The sequence below is a fragment of the Triticum aestivum genome, chromosome 3B (assembly GCF_018294505.1).
Source record: "Triticum aestivum cultivar Chinese Spring chromosome 3B, IWGSC CS RefSeq v2.1, whole genome shotgun sequence".
Classification (NCBI taxonomy): Eukaryota; Viridiplantae; Streptophyta; class Magnoliopsida; order Poales; family Poaceae; genus Triticum; species Triticum aestivum.
This window is the reverse complement of record NC_057801.1, coordinates 398364521-398392461: the sequence shown is the minus strand read 5'-3', so window position 1 is coordinate 398392461 and position 27941 is coordinate 398364521. Positions and strand designations below refer to the sequence as shown.

At 48.0% G+C, this 27941-nt stretch overlaps 1 pseudogene; it reads right to left on the bottom strand.

Annotated features, from left to right (window-relative positions):
- Window positions 1-201: 201 nt before the first annotated feature.
- On the bottom strand, window positions 202-27941 carry LOC123067516 (uncharacterized; annotated as a pseudogene).

Genomic DNA, 27941 nt, shown 5'->3' with positions numbered 1-27941 from the left:
TGCAATTAAATTATACTGTAGCTAGTACTACAAAAGAAGCTAGCTACGAAAGACACGTCGAATGCAAATAACAACACACATAGAAGTCTATAAGTCTTTGTATAGCTGCTGCTACTTCGACACTCCTGGAAAGTTCATACAATCATCCAAAATGATCGATGCTCTAGGTGCTTAGGGTCCATCGGCCATTGCTACATTACCTTAACAAGGAAACGAGTCGCTCACAGAAAGATCAGACGCTTTGCGGTAGCTCCAAGCATGGTCGCTTGGACATGCAAGAATCTCTAGTGCACACTCCTCGGCAGCAAACTCCATGGAAGCTCGCGACGTGAGTTTGGCAACAGTTGCAGTCATTGCAGTAGAATTCTTCGCACCAAGCACCAGCACCAACTTCTGCAGCATCTCTCCTCTCCCCCAAAACCAACTCGGGGAATCCAAGTTCGCCCACCCCCAGGTTGAACTGATCCCGCACCACCTTCTTGACGTGCTCCTCCAGGCATTCGATCGGACCGACCTCCTACCGGAACTTGGAATCGAGCTTGCCACTGGCTTCAGCAGCGGTAGCTATGTCGTGGTGGTTCTCCTCAGCGGTGTCACCCTGGCCTCCTACACTGGCCGACTGCAAAATCAGAGCGGGCGATCGGTGAAAGATTTAGGGAGGTGAATCTAGGGAGACCAGGGTTATAACTAATGATATATACCATAACTTGTAGCGTCTCAACTCGGGGAAAGCACCTTAAGAAACTGAGCAAGGTATGCACTTCCTTGGCAGCTCTGAAACTGACCTTCAACGCTAGCAGCTTGACACTTGGAACAATAGCATTTGGCCTCACAATTGTTACCCCGGCCTGCAATGCAATGCAGCAAATGAATAAAGAATCAATTAATTGAAGTAAAAGCAAATCAAACCAGCATACTAGTATGCATCAAGATTAATCTGACAGTAATTAAGAATATATAAAGAGGGGATTTCGAGCCATGCAGTGATGATGGTGTTGCCGATCTCAAGCACGTGGTTGGCCGTCTCCAAGTAGCCGAGCACGATGAGCTCTAGAGCATGTCCAATCTAGACCCTGACGCGTTCAGTTCCAGGACTTCCAGCAAAGTGTTGGCGCCGCCTCTCGCAGCGCCACTTAGAACACAAACATGCTTTGTCGTGGGCTCTCTTCCTTGGCATTCACAATGGCTACATTTTTGCTTGTGCCCTCACGGCTTTTGTTTCCAATTACTCAGTGCAATATATGTACACGAAGGTAGGCACTCAGGCCATGCGAAACTAGTTAGACACGTAGGGTTTAGGGTTTTGCGTGGGTGGTTGACATCCAGCCTCACGTCTCAATATATAGATGATCAGAATACAATTACATACGTATACGTGTACGTGTACATGTACAATATACTAGACCCTATTTTACATCCCCCTCAATCCAAACTACATACAAGATTCAGATTGGTTCTAAAGCGGTCAAGCATTTGTCGAGTAGCGGGTTTAGTAAATACATCCGCTAACTGATCATCAGTTGAGATAAACCTGACTTCCGGTTCACATGCAGCTACTCGTTCTCTCACAAAATGGAAATCAATCTCAATGTGTTTGGTCCGAGCATGAAACACTGGATTCGCCGTCAGGTAAGTTGCCCCTAGATTATCACACCACAATATAGGTGTGCCCTGCCGTGGGACTCCAAGTTCTGTGAGAACTACGTCTATCCAAATGGCTTCAGCCGCGCCATTGGCTAGTGCCTTATACTCTGCCTCGGTGCTAGACCTCGAGACTATAGGTTGCTTCTTTGAACTCCAAGATACAAGATTGGGTCCAACAAAAATAGCAAAGCCACCAATAGAACGCCTTTCGTCAACACAGCCTGCCCAGTCTGCATTGGTGAATATACTAACTCCAATAAATCTGGACTTACGAATCCGTAGTCCCGTGTCTAGCATACCTTTGACATACCTCAAAATACGCTTAACTGCTTCCCAATGAACCTTCGTAGGCTGAGACAGAAATTGACAAACTTTGTTCATGGCAAAGGAGATATCGGGATGAGTGAGGGTCAAATACTGAAGTGCTCCAACCACACTGCGATACCTGAAAGAGTCATAAGTGCCCAGTAGTGCACCACTGTGACGTGAGAGGCTCTCGGACGTAGCAAGCAGAGTGGAATTGGACTTGCAGTTCTCCATGTTGACACAATGAAGATGATCCAATGGATACTTTTTTGCATCAAGGTCATGCCCCTTGAATGAAAGGACACTTCCAGTCCAAGGAAGTACTTTAGCCGACCCAAGTCTTTATGGGAAATCTAGCAGATAATGACTGCACGAGGCGATCCACCATAGCAGGGGTAGAGCCAGCAATCACAATATCATCAACATACACCAACATGTATATCTGAATAGCACCATGTGAGAAGATGAACAAGGACACGTCTGCTCGAGAGGCAACAAAACCAAGCTGGGAAAGTCGCTGACTCAAACTGGCATACCAGGCACGGGGCGACTGTTTGAGCCCATAGATGGACCTCTGAAGTTTGCAGACATGAGAGGGAGTGGCATCCTCAAACCTGGGGGGCTGCTGCATATACACATCTTCGGCCAAAAATCCATGTAAAAAGGCATTGCTCACATCAATCTGTCGAAGGCTCCAACCACGAGACACGGCAAGAGAAAGAACCAAGCAAACAGTGGCAGGCTTCACCACTGGGCTGAAAGTATCTCCATAGTCAATCCCGTGTTGTTGAGTGAAATCGTGAGCGACAAGAAGAGCTTTGTGCTTATCGAAAGATCCATCCGGACGATGCTTGGTTTTGAAAATCCACTTTCAGCCTACAACATTAATACCAGGAGGCCGAGGCACCAACACCAAGGTGTTAGTGCAACGAAGAGCAGCAAATTCCTCGGACATGGCGGCACGCCAGGCAGGTTCACCCAAAGCATCACGATGGGAAACTGGTGCGGCGAAAAATGCATGCCGACGGGAATCATACCGAACCGTGCCATCAGTGTAAGTTTTCTCCTTGCGCGTATGATCACGATCACGGGTAACCATAGCGTGCACCGGAGATGCGTCGTTGGTGCAAGGTGACGGCGGCAGCAAGGGCTCGACCAGAGGTGTCGCGGCTGAGGATTCCTCAGCGACAGGCGACACGGGCCGAGACGGGACCGTGGGCGAAGCCGGCCCAGGCAAAGCGGGAGCACTGGATGGGGGTGGCGGCCCGGGAGATGCACGAGGCAACCCAGACGAGGCCACGGACTCGCCATCTAGCGAGGCAGCCGCGCCAGCATCAGTAGGCGTGGCATGCACGTCCGACGCATGCACGTCAATCACACCACATGGCGCCGGAGCAGGAACAGTCACCTGGGGAGAAAACAAAGCAACGTCGCCTGCAGGTAACAAGTTAGGCAATAAATAGGACATGTCATATTTACGCTCATGGACATCCGGAACAGGTTCATTAGATGGAAAGGTGATGGCATGTTCAAGAGAGGCAAGATCAACCAAAACACCGGTGTTGGAATAAGGAAACACATTCTTGTCGAAAACAACGTCACGAGAAATATATATTCTATCGGTGGTGCAATCAAGACACTTATAGCCTTTATGCATAGGACTATAGCCAAGGAAGACGCACATCTTGGAACGGAACTCAAGCTTGTGAGCATTGTACTTGCGAAGACTAGGCCAACAAGCACACTCAAAAATCCAAAGTGAGGAGTAGTTGGGTTGAACATGTAATAGACAAAACAAAGGAGTACCCTTGTTGGGAACCGGAGTGGGCATACGGTTGATGAGGTAGCATGCGTAAGAAAAGCCTCATCCCAAAACCGAAGCGGGAGAGAAGAGTGTGCAAGCAAAGCAAGGCCGGTCTCTACCAAATGGCGGTGTTTGCGCTCAGCAATACGGTTCTGCTGAGATGTATGTGGACACGACACACGATGAGAGATGCCCGTGCATTGAAAGTAGCAATGGAGTTTGTGATATTCACCACCCTAGTCGGACTAAACAGCCTTGATTTTATAGTCCAAAAGGCGTTCGACGTGAGCCTGAAAATTATAGAAAATTACTCAACATCAGACTTGTGTTTCAGCAAATAGATCCAGGTGAAACGCGTGTAGTCATCAACAAAGCTAACATAATACTTGTACCCCCCCCCCAAAGAAGCAATAGCGGGACCCCAAACATCTGAATGTATTAATTCAAGAGGTACAGTAGTGACATGAGAAGACGTAGAATAAGGTAGTTGATGACTCTTAGCAAGCTGACAGGCATCACATACTAATGGTGAATTATTGGAACTAGAACATGGGAGATCATGACTCCAAACAATGGAAGTGGCCACATTATTTGTAGGATGACCAAGACGTTGATGCCATTGCGATGACGATACTCTAACACTGGAAGACGCATAGCGAGACGATGATGATGATGCACGAGTGAAAGGGATCGGGTAGACCCCCCCCATAACTTCTACCGTGAAGGATGAAGTGCCTCGTTGCCTTGTCCTTAACAAGAAAAAAGCGACGGTGAAACCCAACGAACACATCATTATCACAAAGAAGGCGATAAACAGAGAGAAGACGATGGTTGATGCGTGGAACAAGAAGTATGTTGCACAGTTTTAGAGATGACCCGGTTAAACGTGAATGACCAATATGCGAAATAGAAAAACCTGCACCATTGGCCACCTGAACCTGATCCTTGCCGTCGTAGCGCTCATGAACCTAGAGACACTCAAGGTCACTAGTCAGGTGATCCGTAGCCCCGGTATCCAGCACCCAAGGATAGTCGACGGTGTTGGTGGAGACTGAGTTGGCGGGGCACGAGTTGTGGTCCTGATGATAGCGCTTGCGCAGTCATCGGCTTCATGGCCCCAGTTCTTGCAAATTTGACACCTAGGGCGCCATCGAGTGTTGCGACGGACACCACCGCCGTTGTTTCCGGCGTTGCCCCCGCCACCTTGCCAGCCATTGCCGGCGTAGCCGGGGTTGCGATCGCGGCCGCCCTTGTTGTCGCCGCTGCCACCTTGGAGGCCCTGCCCCGACTAGCCGCTCCCATCAGCCGGGCGCCGCCGCCATGCAAGGGGTAGAGCTCCGAGTAGGGCGCACGTCCGCCAGCGCCATACGAACCCGAGCGGCTCATGGCGTTAGCAGAGGGAGACCACCCCTTCACCGCACTCTGCTGGGCCTGCAGCACCTCGAACTACAGAACAAGTGAGTAGAAGCTGGAGTAGGCATGGGTGCATCACTCACACCCAGGAAGGCGGCGATGGAGTTGTAGGCGGAGCCGAGTCCGGTGAGGATGTGACGGCGGCCATGGTGTCGGCCAGGGCCTTCATCTTGTACATGTATTCTGCCACGGACAACTCCTCCTTCCTCAGCGTCTGGAGTTGACGCCGGATGTGATGGACATTGGCGCGGCTCTACGCACTGAACATGGCACCGACGACCGTCCACACCGCCTGCGCTGACTCGCAGCCAATAAGATGGCATGAAGTGTCCTCATCCATGGAGGTGAGGAGAAGGCCCTTGACCTTCTGATCTCGAACCCACCATTGGTGGTACGCTGGGTTGGTGGCTGTCGTTGGAGCGTCACCGGTGCCGATAGCGAGGGTTTTGTCCGGTGCCACCGAGGTGCCATCAAGATGTCCATGGAGGTTAGCACCGGCGAGAACGGTGCTGGTGATACCCCCCATAGCATGAAGTTGTTGCGGCCGAGGCGTAAGGAGATCGCCGGAATGGCGAGCGCGGCGGGAACCGTGGCGGCTGAGGGCGAGATGAGGGCGCCTACAGGGTGGGTGGTGGTCAGGGCCGAGGACGACATCACGGCGGCGCGGTGACGAGCAACACGCGACGACGAGCGAAGGAACTCGAGGCGGCGGCGCGGATGAGGGCGGCGCGCGGCAACGGTGGAGGGATCGGGCGGGCAGCGGTGCGGAAGGTCTCTCGCGGCGGCTGCCCGAAGGCAACTGATTCCAAGTTAGACACGTAGGGTTTAGGATTTTGCATGGGTGGTTGACATCCAGCCTCACGTCTCAATATATAGATGATCAGAATACAATTACATATGTATATGTGTACGTGTACATGTATAATATACTAGACCCTATTTTACAAAACTCACGCCACTAACCCACTAACGCCACGGCCTAGCTACAAGCACGACCATCCAATCAACCTCTGCATTAACTAATCTAGCTATGTGCACGCCCACGTACACAACTCATGTACCTTATCCTTCAATAGCCACATTGTTGGAGAACGTAGTAATTTCAAAAAAAATTCCTACGCACCTGCAAGATTATGGTGATGCATAGCAACGAGAGGGGAGAGTGTTGTCCATGTACCTTCGTACACCGAAAGCGGAAGCATTAGAACAAGCGGTTGATGTAGTCGTACGTCTTCACGGCCCGACCGATCAAGCATCGAAACTACGGCACCTCCGAGTTCTAGCACAAAATCAGCTCGATGACGTTCCTCGAACTCCGATCCAGCCGAGTGTCGAGGGAGAGTTCCGTCAGCATGACGGCGTGGTGACGATCTTGATGTTCTACCATCGCACGGCTTCGCCTAAGCATCGCTACAATATTATCGAGGAGGACTATGGTGGAGGGGGGCACCGCACACGGCTAAGAGATCAAGAGATCAATTGTTGTATCTAGAGGTGCCCCCTGCCCCCGTATATAAAGGAGCAAGGGGGGAGGGGGCGGCCGGACTAGGAGGGGGCGCGCCAAGGGGAGTCCTACTTCCACCGGGAGTAGGACTCCCTCCTTCCTTGTTGGAGTAGGAGAAGGGGGAAAGAGGAGAGAGAGAGAGGAAGGAAAAGGGGGGCGCCGCCCCCCTCTCCTTGTCCTATTCGGACTAGGGGGGAGGGGTGCGCAGCCCAGCCCTTGCCTCCTCTCCTCTTCTCCACTAAGGCCCATATAGGCCCATTAAGCCCCCGGGGGGTCCCGGTAACCTCCCGGTACTTCGGTAAAATCCCGATTTCACCCGGAACACTTTCCATATCCAAATATAGGCTTCCAATATATCAATCTTCATGTCTTGACCATTTCGAGACTCCTCGTCATGTCCGTAATCACATTCGGGACTCCGAACAAACTTCGGTACATAAAAACTCATAAACTCATAATATAACTGTCATCGAAACCTTAAGCATGCGGACCCTACGGGTTCGAGAACTATGTAGACATAACCGAGAACCATTTCCGGTCAATAACCAATAGCAGAACCTGGATGCTCATATTGGCTCCTACATATTCTATGAAGATCTTTATCGGTCAAACGGCATAACAACATACGTTGTTCCCTTTGTCATCGGTATGTTACTTGCCCGAGATTTGATCGTCGGTATCTCAGTACCTAGTTCAACCTTGTTCCCGGAAAGTCTCTTTACTCGTTACGTAATGCATCATTCCGTAACTAACTCATTAGCTACATTGCTTGCAAGGCTTATAGTGATGTGCATTACCCAGAGGGCCCAGAGATACCTTTCCGACAATCGGAGTGACTAAACCTAATCTCGAAATACGCCAACTCAACATGTACCTTTGGAGACACCTGTAGAGCTCCTTTATAATCACCCAGTTACATTGTGACGTTTGGTAGCACACAAAGTGTACCTCCGGTAAACGGGAGTTGCATAATCTCATAGTTGTAGGAACTTGTATAAGTCATAAAGAAAGCAATAGCAACATACTAAATGATCAAGTGCTAAGCTAACGGAATGGGTCAAGTCAATCACATCATTCTCCTAATGATGTGATCCCGTTAATCAAATGACAACACATGTCTGTGGTTAGGAAACATAACCATCTTTGATTAATGAGCTAGTCAAGTAGAGGCATACTAGTGACATTAAGTTTGTCTATGTATTCACACATGTATCATGTTTCCGGTTAATACAATTCTAGCATGAATAATAAAAATTTATCATGATATGAGGAAATAAATAATAACTTTATTTATTGCCTCTAGGGCATATTTCCTTCAGTCTCCCACTTGCACTAGAGTCAATAATCTAGATTACACAGTAATGATTCTAACATCCATGGAGTCTTGGTGTTGATCATGTTTTGCTCGTGGAAGAGGCTTAGACAACGGGTCTGCAACATTCAGATCCGTATGTATCTTGCAAATCTCTGTGTCTCCCACCTGGACTTGGTCCCGGATGGAATTGAAGCGTCTCTTGATGTGATTGGTCCTCTTGTGAAATCTGGATTCCTTTGCCAAGGCAATTGCACCAGTATTCTCACAGGAGATCTTCATTGGTCCCGATGCACTAGGTATGACACCTAGATCGGAAATAAACTTCTTCATCCAGACTCCTTCGTTTGCTGCTTCTGAAGCAGCTATGTACTCCGCTTCGCATGTAGATCCCGCCACGACGCTTAGAACTACACCAACTGACAGCTCCACTGTTCAATATAAACACGTATCCGATTTGCGATTTAGAATCGTCTGGATTAGTGTCAAAGCTTGCATCGACGTAACCATTTACGACTAGCTCTTTGTCACCTCCATAAATGAGAAACATATCCTTAGTCCTTTTCAGGTATTTCAGTATATTCTTGACCACTATCCAGTGATCCATTCCTGGATTACTTTGGTACCTCCCTGTTAAACTTATTGCTAAGCATACATCAGGTCTGGTACACAGCATTGCATACATGATAGGGCCTATGGCTGAAGCATAGGGAACATCTTTCATTTTCTTTCTATCTTATGTTGTGGTCGGGCATTGAGTCTGACTCAACTTCACACCTTGTAATACAGGCAAGAACCCTTTCTTTGCCTGATCCATTTTGAACTTTTTCAAAACTTTATCAAGGTATGTGCTTTGTGAAAGTCCAATTAAGCGCCTTGATCTATCTCTATAGATCTTGATGCCCAATATGTAAGCAGCTTCACCGAGGTCTTTCATCGAAAAACTTTTATTCAAGTATACCTTTATGCTATCTAGAAATTCTATATCATTTCCAATTAACAATATGTCATCTACATATAATATCAGAAATGCTACAGAGCTCCCACCCACTTGCTTGTAAATACAGGCTTCTCCAAAAGTCTGTATAAAACCATATGCTTTGATCACACTATCAAAGCGTTTATTCCAACTCCGAGAGGCTTGCACCAGTCCATAAGTGGATCGCTGGAGCTTGCACACTTTGTTAGCACCTTTTGGATCGACAAAACATTTCGGTTGCATCATATACAACTCTTCTTCCAGAAATCCATTCAGGAATGCAGTTTTGACATCCATTTGCCAAATTTCATAATCATAAAATGCGGCAATTGCTAACATGATTCGGACTGACTTAAGCATCGCTACGGGTGAGAAAGTCTCATCGTAGTCAACCCCTTGTACTTGTCGAAAACCTTTCACAACAAGTCGAGCTTTGTAGACAGTTACATTACCATCAGCGTCAGTCTTCTTCTTGAAGATCCATTTATTCTCGATGGCTTGCCGATCATCGGGCAAGTCAACCAAAGTCCATACTTTGTTCTCATACATGGATCCCATCTCAGATTTCATGGCCTCAAGCCATTTTGCGGAATCTGGGCTCATCATCGCTTCCTCATAGTTTGTAGGTTCTCCATGGTCAAGTAACATGACTTCCAGAATAGGATTACCGTACCACTCTGGTGCGGATCTTACACTGGTTGACCTACGAGGTTCGGTAGTAACTTGATCTGAAGTGTCATGATCAATATCATTAGCTTCCTCACTGATTGGTGTAGTTTTCACAGGAACCGGTTCTTGTGATGAACTACTTTCCAATAAGGGAGCAGGTATAGTTACCTCATCAAGTTCTACTTTCCTCCCACTCACTTCTTTCGAGAGAAACTCCTTCTCTAGAAAGGATCCGAATTTAGCAACAAAAATCTTGCCCTCAGATCTGTGATAGAAGGTGTACCCAATAGTCTCTTTTGGGTACCCTATGAAGACACATTTCTCCAATTTGGGTTTGAGCTTATCTGGTTGAAGTTTCTTCACATAAGCGTCGCAGCCCCAAACTTTAAGAAATGACAACTTTGGTTTCTTGCCAAACCACAGTTCATAAGGTGTCGTCTCAACGGATTTTGATGCTGCCCTATTTAACATGAATGCGGCCGTCTCTAAAGCATAACCCCAAAATGATAGCGGTAAGTCAGTAAGAGACATCATAGATCGCACCATATCTAGTAAAGTACGATTACGATGTTCAGACACACCATTTCGTTGTGGTGTTCCGGGTGGCGTGAGTTGCGAAACTATTCCGCATTGCTTCAAATGTAAACCAAACTCGTAACTCAAATATTCTCCTCCACGATCAGATCGTAGAAATTTTATTTTCTTGTTACGATGATTTTCCACTTCACTCTGAAATTCTTTGAACTTTTCAAATGTTTCAGACTTGTGTTTCATCAAGTAGATATACCCATATCTGCTCAAATCATCTGTGAAGGTGAGAAAATAACGATACCCGTCATGAGCCTCAATATTCATTGGACCACATACATCAGTATGTATGATTTCCAACAAATCAGTTGCTCACTCCATAGTTCCGGAGAACGGCGTTTTAGTCATCTTGCCCATGAGGTACGGTTCGCAAGTACCAAGTGATTCATAATCAAGTGATTCCAGAAGTCCATCAGTATGGAATTTCTTCCTGCGCTTTACACCAATATGACCTAAACGGCAGTGTCACAAATAAGTTGCACTATCATTATCAACTCTGCATCTTTTGGCTTCAACATTATGAATATGTGTATCACTACTATCGAGATTTAATAAAAATAGACCACTCTTCAAGGGTGCATGACCATAAAAGATATTACTCATATAAATAGAACAACCATTATTCTCTGATTTAAATGAATAACCGTCTCGCATCAAACAAGATCCAGATATAATGTTCATGCTCAACGCTGGCACCAAATAACAATTATTCAGGTCTAAAACTAATCCCGATGGTAGATGTAGAGGTAGCGTGCCGACCGCGATCACATCGACTTTGGAACCATTTCCCACGCGCATCGTCACCTCGTCCTTAGCCAATCTTCATTTAATCTGTGGTCCCTGTTTCGAGTTGCAAATATTAGCAACAGAACCAGTATCAAATACTCAGGTGCTGCTGCGAGCATTAGTAAGGTACACATCAATAACATGTATATCACATATACCTTTGTTCACCTTGCCATCCTTCTTATCCGCCAAATACTTGGGGCAGTTCCGCTTCCAGTGTCCAGCCTGCTTGCAGTAGAAGCACTCAGTCTCAGGCTTAGGTCCAGATTTGGGTTTCTTCTCTTGAGCAGCAACTTGCTTGCTGTTCTTCTTGAAGTTCCCCTTCTTCTTCCCTTTACCCTTTTTCTTAAAACTGGTGGTCTTATTGAACATCAACACTTGATGCTCCTTCTTGATTTCTACCTCCGCAGCCTTTAGCATTGCGAAGAGCTCGGGAATAGTCTTGTCCATCCCTTGCATATTATAGTTCATCACGAAGCTCTTGTAGCTTGGTGGGAGTGATTGAAGAATTCTGTCAATGACACTATCATCAGGAAGATTAACTCCCAGTTGAATCAAGTGATTATTATACCCAGACATTTTGAGTATATGTTCATTGGCAGAACTATACTCCTCCATCTTGCAGCTATATAACTTATTGGAGACTTCATATCTCTCAATCCGGGCATTTTCTTGAAATATTAACTTCAACTCCTGGAACATCTCATATGCTCCATGATGTTCAAAACATCGTTGAAGTCCCGGTTCTAAGCCGTAAAGCATGGCACACTAAACTATCGAGTAGTCATCAGCTTTGCTCTGCCAGACGTTCTTAACGTCGTTAGTTGCATCTGCAGCAAGCCTGGCACCCAACGGGTGCTTCCAGGATGTAATTCTTCTGTGCAGCAATGAGGATAATCCTCAAGTTACGGACCCAGTCCGTGTAATTGCTACCATCATCTTTCAACTTAGCTTTCTCAAGGAACACATTAAAATTCAACGGAACAACAGCACGAGCCATCTATCTACAACAAACATGGACAAGCAAAATACTATCAGGTACTAAGTTCATGATAAATTTAAGTTCAGTTAATCATATTACTAAAGAACTCCCACTTAGACAGACATCTCTCTAGTCATCTAAGTGATCACGTGATCCAAATCAACTAAACCATGTCCGATCATCACGTGAGTGTTGGAAATATGCCCTAGAGGCAATAATAAAAGTATTATTATATTTCATTGTTCATGATAATTGTCTTGTATTCATGCTATAACTGTATTATCCGGAAATCGTAATACACGTGTGAATACTTAGACCACACTATGTCCCTGGTAAGCCTCTAGTTGACCAGCTCGTTGTGATCAACAGATAGTCATGGTTTCCCGACTATGGACATTGGATGTCGTTGATAACGGGATCACATCATTAGGAGAATGATGTGATGGACAAGACCCAATCCTAAGCATAGCATAAAAGATCGTGTAGTTCGTTTTGCTAGAGCTTTGCAAGTGTCAAGTATCTCTTCCTTCGACCATGAGATCGTGTAACTCCCGGATACCGTAAGAGTGCCTTGGGTGTATCAAACGTCACAACGTAACTGGGTGACTATAAAGGTGCATTACAGGTATCTCCGAAAGTAGCTGTTGGGTTGACACGGATCGAGACTGGGATTTGTCACTCCGTATGACGGAGAGGTATCTCTGGGCCCACTCGGTAATGCATCATCATATTGAGCTCAATGTGACCAAGGTGTTGGACACGGGATCATGCATTACGGTACGAGTAAAGTGACTTGCCGGTAACGAGACTGAACAAGGTATTGGGATACCGACGATCGAGTCTCGGGCAAGTAACGTACCGATTGACAAAGGGAATTGCATACAGGGTTTGATCGAATCCTCGACATAGTGGTTCATCCGATGACAACATCGAGGAGCATGTGGGAGCCATCATGGGTATCCAGATCCCGCTGATGGTTATTGACTGAGAGAGTCTCGGTCATGTCTGCATGTCTCCCGAACCCGTAGGGTCTACACACTTAAGGTTCAGTTACGCTAGGGTTATAGGGATATGTATATGCAGTAACCCGAATGTTGTTCGGAGTCCCGGATGAGATCCCGGACGTCACGAGGAGTTCCGGAATGGTCCGGAGGTAAAGATTTATATATGGGAAGTCCTGTTTCGGGCATCGGGACAAGTTTCGGGGTTATCGGTATTGTACCGGGACCACCGGAAGGGTCCCGGGGGTCCACCGGGTGGGTCCACCTGTCCCGGGGGGCCACATGGGCTGTAGGGGGTGCGCCTTGGCCTAATGGGCCAAGGGCACCAGCCCCACATAGGCCCATGCGCCTAGGGTTCAAGGGGGCAAGAGTCCTAGGAGGGTAAGGCACCTCCTAGGTGCCTTGGGGGGAGGGAAAACCCCCCTTGGCCGCCGCACCCCCTAGGAGATTGGATCTCCTAGGGCCGGCCACCCCCCTTGGCACCCCTATATATAGTGGGGGAGAGGAGGGACTTCATACCTGAACGCCCTGGCCTTTGGTTGCCTCCTTCTCCCTCCCCAACACCTCCTCCACCTCCATAGTGCTTAGCGAAGCTCTGCCGGAGTACTGCAGCTCCATCAACACCACGCCGTCGTGCTGCTGCTGGTGCCATCTCCCTCAACCTCTCCTCCCTTCCTTGCTGGATCAAGAAGGAGGAGACGTGGCTGTTCCGTACGTGTGTTGAACGCGGAGGTGCCGTCCGTTCGGCGCAGGTCATCGGTGATTTGGATCACGTCGAGTACGACTACATCATCACCTTGCAAGCTTCCGCACGCGATCTACAAGTGGTATGTAGATGCAAACTCTCTCCCTAGACTCGTTGCTTAGATGAACTCATAGATGGATCTTGGTGAAACCGTAGGAAAATTTTAATTTTCTGCAACGTTCCCCAACAGTGGCATCATGAGCTAGGTCTATGCGTAGTTCTCTTTGCACGAGTAGAACACAACTTTGTTGTGGGCGTGGATTTTGTCATCTTACTTGCCTCTACTAGTCTTTTCTTGCTCAACGGTATTGTGGGATGAAGCGGCCCGGACCAACCTTACACGTACGCTTACGTGAGACCGGTTCCACCGACTGACATGCACAAGTTGCATAAGGTGGCTGGCGGGTGTCTGTCTCTCCCACCTTAGTTGGAGCGGAATCGATGAACAGGGCCCTTATGAAGGGTAAATAGAAGTTGACAAAATCACGTTGTGGTGATTCGTAGGTAAGAAAACGTTCTTGCTAGAACCCAATTGCAGCCACGTAAAAGATGCAACAACAATTAGAGGACGTCTAACTTGTTTTTGCAGCGATTGATCATGTGATGTGATATGGCCAGAAGTTGTGATGAATGATGAATTGTGATGTATGAGATCATGTTCTTTGTAATAGGATTCACGACTTGCATGTCGATGAGTATGACAACCGGCAGGAGCCATAGGAGTTGTCATTATTTTTTGTATGACCTGCGTGTCATTGAATAACGTCATGTAAACTACTTTACTTTATTGCTAAACGTTAGTCATAGAAGTAGAAGTAGTCGTTGGCGTGACAACTTCATGAAGACACGATGATGGAGATCATGATGATGGAGATCATGGTGTCAAGCCGGTGACAAGATGATCATGGAGCCCCGAAGATGAAGATCAATGGAGCTATATGATATTGGCCATATCATGTCACAACTATATAATTGCATGTGATGTTTATTATGTATTATGCATCTTGTTTACTTAGGACGACGGTAGTAAATAAGATGATCCCTTATAAAATTTCAAGAAGTGTTCTCCCCTAACTGTGCACCGTTGCTACAGTTCGTCGTTTCTAAGCACCACGTGATGATCGGGTGTGATGGATTCTTACGTTCACATACAACGGGTGTAAGACAGTTTTACACAGCGAAAACACTTAGGGTTAACTTGACGAGCCTAGCATGTGCAGACATGGCCTCGGAACACGGAGACCGAAAGGTCGAACACGAGTCGTATGGAAGATACGATCAACATGAAAATGTTCACCGACGATGACTAGTCCGTCTCACGTGATGATCGGACACGGGCTAGTCGACTCGGATCGTGTAACACTTAGATGACTAAAGGGATGTCTAATCTAAGTGGGAGTTCATAATTTGATTAGAACTTTATTATCATGAACTTAGTCTAAAACCTTTGCAAATATGTCTTGTAGATCAATGGCCAACGCTAATGTCAACATGAACTTCAACGCGTTCCTAGAGAAAACCAAGCTGAAAGATGATGGCAGCAACTATACGGACTGGGTCCGGAACCTGAGGATCATCCTCATAGCTGCCAGGAAACAATATGTCCTAGAAGGACCGCTAGGTGACGCTCCCGTCCCAGAGAACCAAGACATTATGAATGCTTGGCAGTCTCGCGCTGATGATTACTCCCTCGTTCAGTGCGGCATGCTTTACAGCTTAGAACCGGGGCTCCAAAAGCGTTTTGAGCATCACGGAGCATATGAGATGTTCGAAGAGCTGAAACTAGTTTTTCAAGCTCATGCCCGGGTCGAGAGATATGATGTCTCCGACAAGTTCTACAGTTGTAAGATGGAGGAAAACAGTTCTGTCAGTGAGCACATCCTGAAGATGTCTGGGTTGCACAACCGTATGACCCAGCTGAACATTAACCTCCCAGATGAGGCGGTCATTGACAGAATCCTCCAGTCGCTCCCACCAAGCTACAAGAGCTTTGTGATGAACTACAACATGCAGGGAATGGAAAAGACCATTCCTGAAGTGTTCTCGATGCTGAAGTCAGCAGAGGCTGAAATCAAGAAAGAACATCAAGTGTTGATGGTCAATAAGACCACTAAGTTCAAGAAGGGCAAGGGTAAGAAGAACTTCAAGAAGGACGGCAAAGATGTTGCCGCGCCTGGTAAGCCAGTTACCGGGAAGAAGTCAAAGAATGGACCCAAGCCTGAGACTGAGTGCTTTTATTGCAAGGGGAAGGGTCACTGGAAGCGGAACTGCCCCAAATACTTAGCGGATAAGAAGGCCGGCAACACCAAAGGTATATTTGATATACATGTGATTGATGTGTACCTTACCAGTAATCGTAGTAACTCCTGGGTATTTGATACCGGTGCCGTTGCTCATATTTGTAACTCACAGCAGGAGCTGCGGAATAAACGGAGACTGGCAAAGGACGAGGTGACGATGCGCGTCGGGAATGGTTCCAGAGTCGATGTGATCGCCGTCGGCACGCTGCCTCTACATTTACCTACGGGATTAGTTTTGAACCTTAATAATTGTTATTTAGTGCCAAGTTTGAGCATGAACATTGTATCTGGATCTCGTTTAATACGAGATGGCTACTCATTTAAGTCTGAGAATAATGGTTGTTCGATTTATATGAGAGATATGTTTTATGGTCATGCTCCGATGGTCAATGGTTTATTCTTAATGAATCTCGAGCGTAATATTACACATGTTCATAGTGTAGATGCCAAAAGATTTAAAGTTGATAACGATAGTCCCACATACTTGTGGCACTGCCGCCTTGGTCACATTGGTGTCAAGCGCATGAAGAAGCTCCATGCCGATGGACTTTTAGAGTCTCTTGATTATGAATCGTTTGACACGTGCGAACCATGCCTCTTAGGCAAAATGACCAAGACTCCGTTCTCCGGAACAATGGAGCGAGCAACCAACTTGTTGGAAATCATACATACCGATGTGTGCGGTCCAATGAGCGTTGAGGCTCGCGGAGGATATCGTTATGTTCTCACTCTCACAGATGACTTGAGTAGATATGGGTATGTCTACTTAATGAAACACAAGTCTGAGACCTTTGAAAAGTTCAAGGAATTTCAGAATGAGGTGGAGAATCAACGTGACCGAAAGATAAAATTCTTACGATCAGATCGTGGAGGAGAATACTTAAGTCACGAATTTGGTACACACTTAAAGAAATGTGGAATCGTTTCACAGCTCACGCCGCCTGGAACACCTCAGCGAAACGGTGTGTCCGAACGTCGTAATCGCACTCTATTGGATATGGTGCGGTCTATGATGTCTCTTACCGATTTACCGCTATCATTTTGGGGATACGCTCTAGAGACAGCTACATTCACTTTAAATAGGGCACCGTCTAAATCCGTTGAGACGACACCGTATGAATTATGGTTTGGAAAGAAACCTAAGCTGTCGTTTCTAAAAGTTTGGGGATGCGAAGCTTATGTCAAGAAACTTCAACCTGAAAAGCTCGAACCCAAGTCGGAAAAATGCGTATTCATAGGATACCCTAAGGAAACTATAGGGTATACCTTCTACTTAAGATCCGAAGGCAAGATCTTTGTTGCCAAGAACGGATGCTTTCTGGAAAAAGAGTTTCTCTCGAAAGAAGTAAGTGGGAGGAAAGTAGAACTCGATGAAGTACTACCTCTTGAGCGGGATAGTGACGCAGCACAGGAAACCGTTCCTGTGATGCCCACACCAACTGAAGAGGAAAACCATGATAATGATCAAGGTACTTCGGATCAAGTTACTGCTGAACTTCGTAGGTCCACAAGGACACGTTCCGCACCAGAGTGGTACGGCAACCCTGTCCTGGAAATCATGTTGTTAGACAACAATGAACCTTCGAACTATGAAGAAGCAATGGCGGGCCCGGATTCCAACAAATGGCTTGAAGCCATGAAATCCGAGATAGAATCCATGTATGAAAACAAAGTATGGACTTTGACAGACTTGCCCGATGATCGGCGAGCGATAGAAAACAAATGGATCTTTAAGAAGAAGACGGACGCGGATGGTAATGTTACCATCTATAAAGCTCGACTTGTCGCTAAGGGTTATCGACAGGTTCAAGGGATTGACTACGACGAGACATTCTCTCCCGTAGCGAAGCTAAAGTCCGTCCGAATCATGTTAGCAATTGCCGCATACTATGATTATGAGATATGGCAGATGGACGTCAAAACAGCATTCCTTAACGGGCATCTTAAGGAAGAACTGTATATGATGCAGCCGGAAGGTTTTGTCGATCCTCGGAACGCTAACAAAGTATGCAAGCTCCAGCGATCCATTTATGGACTGGTGCAAGCATCTCGGAGTTGGAACATTCGCTTTGATGAGATGATCAAAGCGTTTGGGTTTATGCAGACTTATGGAGAAGCCTGCGTTTACAAGAAAGTGAGTGGGAGCTCTGTAGCATTTCTCATATTATATGTAGATGACATACTCCTGATGGGAAATAATATAGAATTTCTGGACAGCATTAAGGCCTACTTGAATAAGTGTTTTTCAATGAAGGACCTTGGAGAAGCTGCTTATATATTAGGCATCAAGATCTATAGAGATAGATCGAGACGCCTCATAGGTCTTTCACAAAGCACATACCTTGATAAGATTTTGAAGAGATTCAGAATGGATCAGTCCAAGAAGGGGTTCTTGCCTATGTTACAAGGTATGAGACTGAGCTCAGCTCAGTCACCGACCACGGCAAAAGATAAAGAAGAGATGAGTGTCATCCCCTATGCTTCAGCCATAGGATCTATTATGTATGCCATGCTGTGTACCAGACCCGATGTAAACCTTGCCGTAAGTTTGGTAGCAAGATACCAAAGTAATCCCGGCAAGGAACACTGGACAGCGGTCAAGAATATCCTGAAGTACCTGAAAAGGACAAAGGACATGTTTCTCGTTTATGGAGGAGACGAAGAGCTCGTCGTAAAGGGTTACGTCGACGCTAGCTTCGACTCAGATCTGGATGACTCTAAGTCACAAACCGGATACGTGTATATGTTGAATGGTGGAGCAGTAAGCTGGTGCAGCTGCAAGCAGAGCGTCGTGGCGGGATCTACGTGTGAAGCGGAGTACATGGCAGCCTCGGAGGCAGCACATGAAGCGATTTGGGTGAAGGAGTTCATCACCGACCTAGGAGTCATACCCAATGCGTCGGGGCCGATCAAACTCTTCTGTGACAACACTGGAGCTATTGCCCTCGCAAAGGAGCCCAGGTTTCACAAGAAGACCAGGCACATCAAGCGTCGTTTCAACTCCATCCGTGAAAATGTTCAAGATGGAGACATAGAGATTTGCAAAGTGCACACGGATCTGAATGTCGCAGATCCGCTGACTAAACCTCTCTCGCGTGCAAAACATGATCAACACCAGAACTCTATGGGTGTTCGATTCATCACAATGTAACTAGATTAGTGACTCTAGTGCAAGTGGGAGACTGTTGGAAATATGCCCTAGAGGCAATAATAAAAGTATTATTATATTTCATTGTTCATGATAATTGTCTTTTATTCATGCTATAACTGTATTATCCGGAAATCGTAATACACGTGTGAATACTTAGACCACACTATGTCCCTGGTAAGCCTCTAGTTGACCAGCTCGTTGTGATCAACAGATAGTCATGGTTTCCTGACTATGGACATTGGATGTCGTTGATAACGGGATCACATCATTAGGAGAATGATGTGATGGACAAGACCCAATCCTAAGCATAGCATAAAAGATCGTGTAGTTCGTTTTGCTAGAGCTTTGCAAGTGTCAAGTATCTCTTCCTTCGACCATGAGATCGTGTAACTCCCGGATACCGTAAGAGTGCCTTGGGTGTATCAAACGTCACAACGTAACTGGGTGACTATAAAGGTGCATTACAGGTATCTCCGAAAGTAGCTGTTGGGTTGACACGGATCGAGACTGGGATTTGTCACTCCGTATGACGGAGAGGTATCTCTGGGCCCACTCGGTAATGCATCATCATATTGAGCTCAATGTGACCAAGGTGTTGGACACGGGATCATGCATTACGGTACGAGTAAAGTGACTTGCCGGTAACGAGACTGAACAAGGTATTGGGATACCGACGATCGAGTCTCGGGCAAGTAACGTACCGATTGACAAAGGGAATTGCATACAGGGTTTGATCGAATCCTCGACATAGTGGTTCATCCGATGACAACATCGAGGAGCATGTGGGAGCCATCATGGGTATCCAGATCCCGCTGATGGTTATTGACTGAGAGAGTCTCGGTCATGTCTGCATGTCTCCCGAACCCGTAGGGTCTACACACTTAAGGTTCAGTTACGCTAGGGTTATAGGGATATGTATATGCAGTAACCCGAATGTTGTTCGGAGTCCCGGATGAGATCCCGGACGTCACGAGGAGTTCCGGAATGGTCCGGAGGTAAAGATTTATATATGGGAAGTCCTGTTTCGGGCATCGGGACAAGTTTCGGGGTTATCGGTATTGTACCGGGACCACCGGAAGGGTCCCGGGGGTCCACCGGGTGGGTCCACCTGTCCCGGGGGGCCACATGGGCTGTAGGGGGTGCGCCTTGGCCTAATGGGCCAAGGGCACCAGCCCCACATAGGCCCATGCGCCTAGGGTTCAAGGGGGCAAGAGTCCTAGGAGGGTAAGGCACCTCCTAGGTGCCTTGGGGGGAGGGAAAACCCCCCTTGGCCGCCGCACCCCCTAGGAGATTGGATCTCCTAGGGCCGGCCACCCCCCCTTGGCACCCCTATATATAGTGGGGGAGAGGAGGGACTTCATACCTGAACGCCCTGGCCTTTGGTTGCCTCCTTCTCCCTCCCCAACACCTCCTCCACCTCCATAGTGCTTAGCGAAGCTCTGCCGGAGTACTGCAGCTCCATCAACACCACGCCGTCGTGCTGCTGCTGGTGCCATCTCCCTCAACCTCTCCTCCCTTCCTTGCTGGATCAAGAAGGAGGAGACGTGGCTGTTCCGTACGTGTGTTGAACGCGGAGGTGCCGTCCGTTCGGCGCAGGTCATCGGTGATTTGGATCACGTCGAGTACGACTACATCATCACCTTGCAAGCTTCCGCACGCGATCTACAAGTGGTATGTAGATGCAAACTCTCTCCCTAGACTCATTGCTTAGATGAACTCATAGATGGATCTTGGTGAAACCGTAGGAAAAATTTTAATTTTCTGCAACGTTCCCCAACAGTGAGATGGAGTAGTTTTCAATGGTGAACATCACTATGTTGATCATATCTACTATATGATTCACGTTCGACCTTTCGGTCTCCGTGTTCCGAGGCCATATCTGTATATGCTAGGCTCGTCAAGTTTAACCTGAGTATTCCGCGTGTGCAACTGTTTTGCACCCGTTGTATTTGAACGTAGAGCCTATCACACCCGATCATCATGTGGTGGCTCAGCACGAAGAACTTCCGCAATGGTGCATACTCAGGGAGAACACTTCTTGATAATTAGTGAGAGATCATCTTAAAATGCTACCATCAATCAAAGCAAGATAAGATGCATAAAGGATAAACATCACATGCAATCAATATAAGTGATATGATATGGCCATAATCATCTTGTGCTTGTGATCTCCATCTCCGAAGCACCGTCGTGATCACCATCGTCACCGGCACGACGCCTTGATCTCCATCGTAGCATCGTTGTCATTTACGCCATCTATTGCTTCTACGACTATCGCTACCGCTTAGTGATTAATTAAAGCAATTACAGGCCGTTTGCATTTCATACAATAAAGCGACAACCATATGGCTCCTGCCAGTTGCCGATAACTTCGGTTACAAAACATGATCATCTCATACAATAAAATATAGCATCATGTCTTGACCATATCACATCACAACATGCCCTGCAAAAACAAGTTAGACGTCCTCTACTTTGTTGTTGCAAATTTTACGTGGCTGCTACGGGCTGAGCAAGGACCGTTCTTACCTACGCATCAAAACCACAACGATAGTTCGTCAAGTTAGTGATGTTTTAACCTTCTCAAGGACCAGGCGTAGCCACACTCAGTTCAACTAAAGTTGGAGAAACTGACACCCGCCAGCCACATGTGTGCAAAGCACTTCGGTAGAACCAGTCTCGTGTAAGCGTACGCGTAATGTCGGTCTGGGACGCTTCATCCAACAATACCGCCAAACCAAAGTATGACATGCTGGTAAGCAGTATGACTTGTATCGCCGACAACTCACTTGTGTTCTACTTGTTCATATAACATCTACGAATAAAACCAAGCTCGGATGCCACTGTTGGGGAACGTAGTAATTTAAAAAAAATCCTATGCACACGCAAGATCATGGTGATGCATAGCAACGAGAGGGGAGAGTGTTGTCCATGTACTCTCATAGACCGAAAGCAGAAGCATTAGAACAATGTGGTTGATGTAGTCGTACGTCTTCACGGCCCGACCGATCAAGCACGGAAACTACGGCACCTCCGAGTTCTATCACACGTTCAGCTCGATGACGTCCCTCGAACTCCAATCCAGCCGAGTGTCGAGGGAGAGTTCCGTCAGCACGACAGCATGGTGACGATCTTGATGTTCTACCGTTGCAGGGCTTCGCCTAAGCATCGCTACAATATTATCGAGGAGGACTATGGTGGAGGGGGGCACCGCACACGGCTAAGAGATCAAGAGATCAATTGTTGTATCTAGAGGTGCCCCCCCTGCCGCCGTATATAAAGGAGCAAGGGGAGAGGGGGCGGCCGTCCTAGGAGGGGGCGCGCCAAGGGGAGGCCTACTCCCACCGGGAGTAGGACTCCCTCCTTCCTTGTTGGAGTAGGAGAAGGGGGAAAGAGGAGGGAGAGAGAGAAAGGAAAGGGGGGGCGCCGCCCCCCTCTCCTTGTCCTATTCGGACTAGGAGGGAGGGGCGCGCGGCCCAGCCCTTGCCTCCTCTCCTATTCTCCACTAAGGCCCATGTAGGACCATTAAGCCCCCGAGGGGTTCCGGTAACCTCCCGGTACTCCGGTAAAATCTCGATTTCACCTGGAACACTTCCGATATCCAAATATAGGCTTCCAATATATCAATCTTCATGTCTCGACCATTTCGAGACTCCTCGTCATGTCCGTAATCACATTCGGGACTCCGAACAAACTTCGGTACATCAAAACTCATAAACTCATAATATAACTGTCATCGAAACCTTAAGCGTGCGGACCCTACGGGTTCGAGAACTATGTAGACATGACCGAGAACCATTTCCGGTCAATAACCAATAGCGGAACCTGGATGCTCGTATTGGCTCCTACATATTCTACGAAGATCTTTATCGGTCAAACCGCATAACAACATACGTTGTTCCCTTTGTCATCGGTATGTTACTTGCCCGAGATTTGATCGTCGGTATCTCAATACCTAGTTCAATCTCGTTACCGGCAAGTCTCTTTACTCGTTACGTAATGCATCATTCCGTAACTAACTCATTAGCTACATTGCTTGCAAGGCTTATAGTGATGTGCATTACCTAGAGATACCTCTCTGACAATCGGAGTGACTAAACCTAATCTCGAAATACGCCAACTCATGTACCTTTGGAGACACCTATAGAGCTCCTTTATAATCACCCAGTTACGTTGTGACGTTTGGTAGCACACAAAGTGTTCCTCCGGTAAACAGGAGTTGCATAATCTCATAGTTGTAGGAACTTGTATAAGTCATGAAGAAAGCAATAGCAAGATACTAAACGATCAAGTGCTAAGCTAACAGAATGGGTCAAGTCAATCACATCATTCTCCTAATGATCTGATCCCGTTAATTAAATGACAACACATGTTTGTGGTTAGGAAACATAACCATCTTTGATTAGTGAGCTAGTCAAGTAGAGGCATACTAGTGACATTAAGTTTGTTTATGTATTCACACATGTATCATGTTTCCGGTTAATACAATTCTAGCATGAATAATAAACATTTATCATGATATGAGGAAATAAATAATAAATTTATTATTGCCTCTAGGGCATATTTCCTTCACACATGACTTGGCTGATAGCTAACAAATTATGCATGCATGCATTAACTAATCCATCAATCTTCTCGAACAAGGTTAACTCTAACAATCACCCCCTTAACCTTGTTGTCACTTATTCCTCTCTTGAATCCCATGGTCGTAAATGTCGATTGTGTAACACAGAAATGTCTGCCAATGCCATCTTGTCACGCCGATTGTCGCCGTCGCCGTTGGTTTCAATAAGAGGTGCACCTCCTACACCTTCACCACGGGTGTGCGACCGCGACACGCTCGCTGCCGCATGTTTGCCACTGGTGCCGCACCTTGCCGATGACTCTCCTTCAGGGTCGTCACCGGTGACGCAACTTGCAGGTGACTTGCCTCCATGTTCGCCACCAGTGCCGCACTCGCCCGTGACTCACCTCCATGTTTGTCACCGGTGACACAACTCGCCGGTGACTCGCCTCCATGTTGTCGATGATGACACACCTTGTCGACAACTCAAACATGGAACTCCTTATGGCAATGTCCTCCGCTCCATGGCTATCACATCCTTGCTGCCGGTGACGCAACTTACTGGGCAGCATACATTTCTCCATCGCGCTCATGACGCAGCTCGACGATGATGGAGACATGCACCAGCCGCTAGCAGCATCGTGCCGCCAACGGTGTCCACCTTGCCCCGCCGACCTCCACCTCACATGAAGTTCGCCGCGCCTCCACCACCGCCTTGGATCAACAAGGCTCTGATGCCAATTGTCGGCGCCGCCTCTCGCAGCGCTGCTTGTTCTTCCTCCTCTCTCAAATCTCTTGTGGTTTCTCTCAAGAACACACACAGACACACAATGGTGGAACTCAAGAACACACACACACACATACCAAGGAAGAACACAAACATGCTTTGCCGTGGGCTCTCTTCCTTGGCTTTCACAATGGCTACATTTTTGCTTGTGCCCTCACGGCTTTTGTTTCCATTTACTCAATGCAATATATATACACGAAGGTAGGCACTCAGGCCATGCAAAACTCACGCCACTAACCCACTAACGCCACGGCCTACAAGCACGGCCATGTCCAATCAACCCCTGCACTAACTAATCTAGCTATGTGCATGCCCACGTACACAACTCATGTAGCTTATCCTTCAACGGCCACATGACTTGGCTGATAGCTAACAAATCATGCATGTATGCACTAAGAGCAACTCCAATGGAACAACCCAAACGGACGGCGATTTCATCCGCTTTTTGTCCGTTTGGGTCGACCGCCCGCCCGGCGTCCGCCCTGTTTTAGATATGGGTCGGCAGCGCGCCCAACGTGCCGACCCATATGTGCCGGCGCGGCCGGATGGCCGCCCTATTTTGCATTGATGAATTTGCATAGTTTGAACCGAATAAAATAGCATAGTTATTACAAGCCAAATAAAAATAAAAATGTCTCGCATAGTTTTGCAAACGAATAAAAGAAGATACATCTATTGGTTGCCAACATGAGCCCACATATGCTCAACCAAATCATTTTGCAGTTGCATGTGAGTTTACCAATCACGCATGTCTTGATGAAATTGGGTGAATTGTTCAAACATTGCCGCTCCTCCATGCTCAGGGACAACATTCTCACCCTGATGCTGAAACCCTTGATCGTACAGATGTTTCAGCCGCTCGTCTCCTACGATCATATTATGCATGATCACACAAGCAGTCATCACCTCCCAAAGTTTCTGCATTCTCCAGGTATTAGCAGGATACCGAACGATGCCCCATCGAGATTGCAAAACACCAAAGGAACGCTCGACATCCTTCCTAGCACTCTCTTGCTCTTGGGCAAATCTTTTCCTCTTCTCTCCGACAGGGTTGGGTATTGTCTTGACAATAGTGGTCCACTTAGGAGAGATACCATGACCCAGGTAGTATCCTTTGTCGTAGTTGTGGCCGTTGACAATAAAGTTCACCGATGGGCTGTTGCCTTCGGCAAGCCTAGCAAACACAGGCGAGCGATGAAGCACGTTGATATCATTGTGTGATCCTACCATGCCAAAGAAAGAGTGCCAGATCCAGAGATCTTGAGACGCCACGGCCTCTAGTATGACAGTGCAAGCCCTGACATGGCCCTTATACTGCCCTTGCTAAGCAGAAGGGTAGTTCTTCCACTCCCAGTGCATGCAGTCTATGCTGCCAAGCATCCCTGGGAAGCCCCTACTGGCATTCATCGCCAACAAATGGGTTGTATCTTCAGCAGTCGGCTCTCTCAAGTACTCAGGGCCAAACACAGCAATAACAGCCTTGAGGAACTTATACAGGGACTCTAGGCATGTAGACTCGCTCATACGGACGTACTCGTCAATGAGATCACCAGGCACTCCGTATGCAAGCATTCAGATGGCAGCAGTGCATTTCTGATAAGAGGAAAAACCAATCTTGCCAACGGCATCATCTTTGCACTCGAAATAGTCATCATGGCCGACCACCCCCACTCTAATATGATTGAAAAGATGCCTACTCATACGGAAACGGCGGCGGAATTTTTGATGTTTGAACAACGGGTTTGTTGTATCAAAGTAGTCCTTCCAAAGAAGGAAATGCCTGCTCTCTCGGTTGCGATTCAACTCCGGAAGGTGGCCCAGAATGGAGCCACAGAACAACGGCCAATGGTTGTTGAGGTGGTGATGGACCAACACGGCAGCCAATATCTCCTTCTCGTCATCGGACGGCGAAACATCGGAGTCGCAAAGGAAATTGTGAAAAAAGAACTCATTGACGGAGTCCATTTTGTACCTTGGTAAACTGTCGAACAGCTTGCGAGCGTCGACGAGGGAGACGGATGGCGAAGGGAGTCACAGCACGCACGGACCAGCTAGCTGCCCTGCCGGCGCCCGACGAGTGGGCTGGCGTCCAACGAGCATGCTGGTGAGGATCTGGCCGGGCAGCGAGGCGGCTTCTTGGTCGGGGACGGCTGTGTGGTGTGGGGTGCGGGGGTGGGAAGAAGTTGGCTCCTCGGCGGCAAGACAACGGTGGCGGGCAACGTGGGAGTGGGCGGCGTTGCTGGGCGGATGTGGAGGCGCCGACAGCTGGTAGAGTCACCGGCAAAAATGGGCGTCAGCGTCGGCGATGAAGGAGGCGGGCGAGGGTTGTTGTTGGATGGGGGAAGGCCAATGTGCTACCGACCAGCGGGCCCGGGGAGGAGAAGGCGAGTGTGCGCGTGTCCATCGCGTGTCCGCGCCGACACAAATCCGGCTCAAAAATGGGCTGGGAATGGGTCGCCCGCGGATGAAAACCGGACGCGCGTCCGTTTGGGACGACGCATTGGGCCGCCTTTTGTGTCCGCGCCAACCCAAACGGACGGCAGCGGACGAAATGGGTCGCCCCATTGGAGTTGCTCTAACTGATCCATCAACTTCTCGAACAAGGTTAACTCTAACACTACAGGATGAGCCGTTGCAGATGTGGGGCATCCACGACCACGAGCTCCTTCGCCATGGAAAACTAGAGGACCGTGCAGCAGAGGCTTTGACTCCTGATTCGGACGCGCGACAGAAATTCGTAGCTAGCGATGAGCGCGAAGATTATGAATTCTGGGCTGCAGGCGAGCAGGTACTCGAGGTCGCACTCCTCCATTAAGGTGTGGCAAATGTCGAGCTCTTGGAGGTGGGGAAAGACATCGGGGCGGCGTAAGAGGTGTCCGAGAATTGCCAGACGCCAAGGTAGAGGCGGCGGAGGGAGGAGCGCATCGAGGGGCCAGGGGCGGTTGACGAGGATGAGGCTTTCCACACCCTTGGCGGCGAAGAGGCGCAGCCACTGGGCGAGCGCTTTCTCCCTGAATCCCATGAAGTTCCAGTAGAGATGTGCCCAGCAAAAGGAGCCCGGGTGGGAGGCGAGAACGTGCGAGACGGCAGAGGCAAGGGCGCTCTAGTCGATGTCGTCTCGCAGGTCCACCTGCCGGAAGAGGTGGCGGTCTTTGAGGAGGAGCGGGGTGGAGCGCCAGATGCTGCGCCAGCAGGGAGAGATGGCGGTGGTGCGCGCGGCGTCCTTGACGGGCATGCGGTAGACGATGTTGCGCAGGAGGTCGTTGGGGAGGTTGTTGATTCGGTCCTCGCCGTCGTCGCCGCGGCCGAAGTTGGGGTCAGAGGATGGGTTGAACTTGTGAAGGACAGGGAACGGAGACACCGGGAGCCAGGCGTATATGATTTTTAGAATATCCTGGAGCCCCAT